This window comes from Zonotrichia albicollis, chromosome W, assembly GCF_047830755.1.
Source record: "Zonotrichia albicollis isolate bZonAlb1 chromosome W, bZonAlb1.hap1, whole genome shotgun sequence".
Lineage (NCBI taxonomy): Eukaryota > Metazoa > Chordata > Aves > Passeriformes > Passerellidae > Zonotrichia > Zonotrichia albicollis.
The window spans coordinates 31795794-31801793 of record NC_133859.1 but is presented as its reverse complement, the minus strand read 5'-3'; positions in this window follow the sequence as shown (position 1 = coordinate 31801793).

Here is a 6000-nt window from a genome sequence, read left to right as displayed (position 1 = left end):
ACAAATCGGACTCGTATGACAGTAGAAAGTGGCTCCTGCAATCTACCATCCAGAAGCGGGGCAGCTGAGTTTTTTTTTCCAGGGAAAAGGGCCGTTGTAGGTGTTTGGGGGCCTGTGGCTGGGAGTGGCCGGCTGGCTCCTGAAAATCCACGATACGCAGGATGATTCCCAGACCCAAGTGGCACCACTGACAAGTCGGACTTGTATGATAGTACAAAGTGGCTCCTGCAATCTGCCATCCAGAGGCGGGGCAGCTGAGTTTTTTTTCCAGGGAAAAGGGCCATTGTATGTGTTTGGGGACCTGTGTCTGGGAGTGGCCGGCTGGCTCCTGAAAATCCACGATACGCAGAATGGTTCCCAGATGAAAGGTGGCACCAGTGCCAAGTCGGGCTGGTTTGATAGAGGCAAGTGGCTCCTGTAATCTGCCATCCAGAAGATGGGCAGGTCAGTTTTACTTCCAGGGAAAAGGGCCGTAGTGTGTGTTTGGGGGCCTGTGGCTGGGAGTGGCCGGCTGGCTCCGGAAAATCCACGATACGCAGGATGGTTCCCAGATGAAAACTGGCAACAGTGCCGAGTCGGGCTGGTTTGATAGAGGCAAGTGGCTCCTGTAATCTGCCAGCCAGAAGCAGGGCGGGTGAGTTTTGTTTGCCAGGGAAAATGGCCGTGGTTTGTGTTCGGGGGCCTGTGGCTGGGAGTGGCCAGCTGGCTCCTGAAAATCCACGCTGCGCAGGATGGTTCCCAGATGAAAGGTGGCACAAGTGCCAAGTCGGGCTGGTTTGATAGAGGCAAGTGGCTCCTGCAATCTGCCAGCCAGAAGCGGGGCCCTGAGTTTTTTTTCCAGGGAAAAGGGCCGTTGTATATGTTCGGGTGCCTGTGGCTGGAAGTGGCCGGCTGGCTCCTGAAAATCCACGATACGCCGGATGATTCCCAGACCCAAGTGGCACCATTGACAAATCGGACTCGTATGACAGTAGAAAGTGGCTCCTGCAATCTACCATCCAGAAGCGGGGCAGCTGAGTTTTTTTTTCCAGGGAAAAGGGCCGTTGTAGGTGTTTGGGGGCCTGTGGCTGGGAGTGGCCGGCTGGCTCCTGAAAATCCACGATACGCAGGATGATTCCCAGACCCAAGTGGCACCACTGACAAGTCGGACTGGTATGATAGTACAAAGTGGCTCCTGCAATCTGCCATCCAGAGGCGGGGCAGCTGAGTTTTTTTTCCAGGGAAAAGGGCCATTGTATGTGTTTGGGGACCTGTGTCTGGGAGTGGCCGGCTGGCTCCTGAAAATCCACGATACGCAGAATGGTTCCCAGATGAAAGGTGGCACCAGTGCCAAGTCGGGCTGGTTTGATAGAGGCAAGTGGCTCCTGTAATCTGCCATCCAGAAGATGGGCAGGTCAGTTTTACTTCCAGGGAAAAGGGCCGTAGTGTGTGTTTGGGGGCCTGTGGCTGGGAGTGGCCGGCTGGCTCCTGAAAATCCACGATACGCAGGATGGTTCCCAGATGAAAACTGGCAACAGTGCCGAGTCGGGCTGGTTTGATAGAGGCAAGTGGCTCCTGTAATCTGCCAGCCAGAAGCAGGGCGGGTGAGTTTTGTTTGCCAGGGAAAATGGCCGTGGTTTGTGTTCGGGGGCCTGTGGCTGGGAGTGGCCAGCTGGCTCCTGAAAATCCACGCTGCGCAGGATGGTTCCCAGATGAAAGGTGGCACAAGTGCCAAGTCGGGCTGGTTTGATAGAGGCAAGTGGCTCCTGCAATCTGCCAGCCAGAAGCGGGGCAGCTGAGTTTTTTTTCCAGGGAAAAGGGCCGTTGTATGTGTTCACGGGCCTGTTGCTGGGAGTGGCCGGCTGGCTCCTGAAAATCCACAATACGCAGGATGGTTCCCAGATGAAAGGTGGCGCCAGTTCCGAGTCGGGCATGTTTGATAGAGGAAAGTGGCTCCTGCAATCTGCCAGCCAGAAGCGGGGCAGCTGAGTTTTGTTTGCCAGTAAAAAGGGCCGTGGTTTGTGTTCGGGGGCTTGTGGCTGGGAGTGGCCGGCTGGCTCCTGAAAATCCACGCCGCGCAGGATGGTTCCCAGACCCAAGGGGGCACGAGTGCCAAGTCGGGCTGGTTTGATAGAGGCAAGTGGCTCCTGCAATCTGCCAGCCAGAAGCGGGGCGGGTGAGTTTTGTTTGCCAGGGAAGAGGGCCGTGGTTTGTGTTTGGGGGCCTGTGGCTGGGAGTGGCCGGCTGGCTCCGGAAAATCCACGATACGCAGGATGGTTCCCAGAGGAAAGGTGGCACCATTGACAAATCGGACTCGTATGACAGTACAAAGTGGCTCCTGCAATCTGCCATCCAGAGGCGGGGCAGCTGAGTTTTTTTTCCAGGGAAAAGGGCCATTGTATGTGTTTGGGGACCTGTGTCTGGGAGTGGCCGACTGGCTCCTGAATATCCACGATACGCAGGATGGTTCCCAGATGAAAGGTGGCACCAGTGCCAAGTCGGGCTGGTTTGATAGAGGCAAGTGGCTCCTGTAATCTGCCATCCAGAAGATGGGCAGGTCAGTTTTACTTCCAGGGAAAAGGGCCGTAGTGTGTGTTTGGGGGCCTGTGGCTGGGAGTGGCCGGCTGGCTCCTGAAAATCCACGATAGGCAGGATGGTTCCCAGATGAAAACTGGCAACAGTGCCGAGTCGGGCTGGTTTGATAGAGCCAAGTGGCTCCTGCAATCTGCCAGCCAGAAGCAGGGCGGGTGAGTTTTGTTTGCCAGGGAAAATGGCCGTGGTTTGTGTTCGGGGGCCTGTGGCTGGGAGTGGCCAGCTGGCTCCTGAAAATCCACGCCGCGCAGGATGGTTCCCAGAGGAAAGGTGGCACCATTGACAAATCGGACTCGTATGACAGTAGAAAGTGGCTCCTGCAATCTACCATCCAGAAGCGGGGCAGCTGAGTTTTTTTTTCCAGGGAAAAGGGCCGTTGTAGGTGTTTGGGGGCCTGTGGCTGGGAGTGGCCGGCTGGCTCCTGAAAATCCACGATACGCAGGATGATTCCCAGACCCAAGTGGCACCACTGACAAGTCGGACTGGTATGATAGTACAAAGTGGCTCCTGCAATCTGCCATCCAGAGGCGGGGCAGCTGAGTTTTTTTTCCAGGGAAAAGGGCCATTGTATTTGTTTGGGGACCTGTGTCTGGGAGTGGCCGGCTGGCTCCTGAAAATCCACGCCGCGCAGGATGGTTCCCAGATGAAAGGTCGCACAAGTGCCAAGTCGGGCTGGTTTGATAGAGGCAAGTGGCTCCTGCAATCTGCCAGCCAGAAGTTGGGCAGGTCAGTTTTACTTCCAGGGAAAGGGCCGTAGTTTGTGTTAGGGGGCCTGTGGCTGGGAGTGGCCGGCTGGCTTCTAAAAATCCACGATACGCAGGATGGTTCCCAGACCCAAGGGGGCACGAGTGCAAAGTCGGGCTGGTTTGATAGAGGCAAGTCGCTCCTGCAATCTGCCAGCCAGAAGCGGGGCAGCTGAGTTTTTTTTCCAGGGAAAAGGGCCGTTGTATGTGTTCAGGGGCCTGTGGCTGGGAGTGGCCGGCTGGCTCCTGAAAATCCACAATACGCAGGATGGTTCCCAGATGAAAGGTGGCGCCAGTTCCGAGTCGGGCATGTTTGATAGAGGAAAGTGGCTCCTGCAATCTGCCAGCCAGAAGTAGGGCACCTGAGTTTTGTTTGCCAGGGACAAGGGCCGTGGTTTGTGTTCGGGGGCTTGTGGCTGGGAGTGGCCGGCTGGCTCCTGAAAATCCACGCCGCGCAGGATGGTTCCCAGACCCAAGGGGGCACGAGTGCCAAGTCGGGCTGGTTTGATAGAGGCAAGTGGCTCCTGCAATCTGCCAGCCAGAAGCGGGGCGGGTGAGTTTTGTTTGCCAGAGAAGAGGGCCGTGGTTTGTGTTTGGGGGCCTGTGGCTGGGAGTGGCCGGCTGGCTCCTGAAAATCCACGATACGCAGGATGGTTCCCAGAGGAAAGGTGGCACCATTGACAAATCGGACTCGTATGACAGTAGAAAGTGGCTCCTGCAATCTACCATCCAGAAGCGGGGCAGCTGAGTTTTTTTTTCCAGGGAAAAGGGCCGTTGTAGGTGTTTGGGGGCCTGTGGCTGGGAGTGGCCGGCTGGCTCCTGAAAATCCACGATACGCAGGATGATTCCCAGACCCAAGTGGCACCACTGACAAGTCGGACTTGTATGATAGTACAAAGTGGCTCCTGCAATCTGCCATCCAGAGGCGGGGCAGCTGAGTTTTTTTTCCAGGGAAAAGGGCCATTGTATGTGTTTGGGGACCTGTGTCTGGGAGTGGCCGGCTGGCTCCTGAAAATCCACGATACGCAGAATGGTTCCCAGATGAAAGGTGGCACCAGTGCCAAGTCGGGCTGGTTTGATAGAGGCAAGTGGCTCCTGTAATCTGCCATCCAGAAGATGGGCAGGTCAGTTTTACTTCCAGGGAAAAGGGCCGTAGTGTGTGTTTGGGGGCCTGTGGCTGGGAGTGGCCGGCTGGCTCCGGAAAATCCACGATACGCAGGATGGTTCCCAGATGAAAACTGGCAACAGTGCCGAGTCGGGCTGGTTTGATAGAGGCAAGTGGCTCCTGTAATCTGCCAGCCAGAAGCAGGGCGGGTGAGTTTTGTTTGCCAGGGAAAATGGCCGTGGTTTGTGTTCGGGGGCCTGTGGCTGGGAGTGGCCAGCTGGCTCCTGAAAATCCACGCTGCGCAGGATGGTTCCCAGATGAAAGGTGGCACAAGTGCCAAGTCGGGCTGGTTTGATAGAGGCAAGTGGCTCCTGCAATCTGCCAGCCAGAAGCGGGGCCCTGAGTTTTTTTTCCAGGGAAAAGGGCCGTTGTATATGTTCGGGTGCCTGTGGCTGGAAGTGGCCGGCTGGCTCCTGAAAATCCACGATACGCCGGATGATTCCCAGACCCAAGTGGCACCATTGACAAATCGGACTCGTATGACAGTAGAAAGTGGCTCCTGCAATCTACCATCCAGAAGCGGGGCAGCTGAGTTTTTTTTTCCAGGGAAAAGGGCCGTTGTAGGTGTTTGGGGGCCTGTGGCTGGGAGTGGCCGGCTGGCTCCTGAAAATCCACGATACGCAGGATGATTCCCAGACCCAAGTGGCACCACTGACAAGTCGGACTGGTATGATAGTACAAAGTGGCTCCTGCAATCTGCCATCCAGAGGCGGGGCAGCTGAGTTTTTTTTCCAGGGAAAAGGGCCATTGTATGTGTTTGGGGACCTGTGTCTGGGAGTGGCCGGCTGGCTCCTGAAAATCCACGATACGCAGAATGGTTCCCAGATGAAAGGTGGCACCAGTGCCAAGTCGGGCTGGTTTGATAGAGGCAAGTGGCTCCTGTAATCTGCCATCCAGAAGATGGGCAGGTCAGTTTTACTTCCAGGGAAAAGGGCCGTAGTGTGTGTTTGGGGGCCTGTGGCTGGGAGTGGCCGGCTGGCTCCTGAAAATCCACGATACGCAGGATGGTTCCCAGATGAAAACTGGCAACAGTGCCGAGTCGGGCTGGTTTGATAGAGGCAAGTGGCTCCTGTAATCTGCCAGCCAGAAGCAGGGCGGGTGAGTTTTGTTTGCCAGGGAAAATGGCCGTGGTTTGTGTTCGGGGGCCTGTGGCTGGGAGTGGCCAGCTGGCTCCTGAAAATCCACGCTGCGCAGGATGGTTCCCAGATGAAAGGTGGCACAAGTGCCAAGTCGGGCTGGTTTGATAGAGGCAAGTGGCTCCTGCAATCTGCCAGCCAGAAGCGGGGCAGCTGAGTTTTTTTTCCAGGGAAAAGGGCCGTTGTATGTGTTCACGGGCCTGTTGCTGGGAGTGGCCGGCTGGCTCCTGAAAATCCACAATACGCAGGATGGTTCCCAGATGAAAGGTGGCGCCAGTTCCGAGTCGGGCATGTTTGATAGAGGAAAGTGGCTCCTGCAATCTGCCAGCCAGAAGCGGGGCAGCTGAGTTTTGTTTGCCAGTAAAAAGGGCCGTGGTTTGTGTTC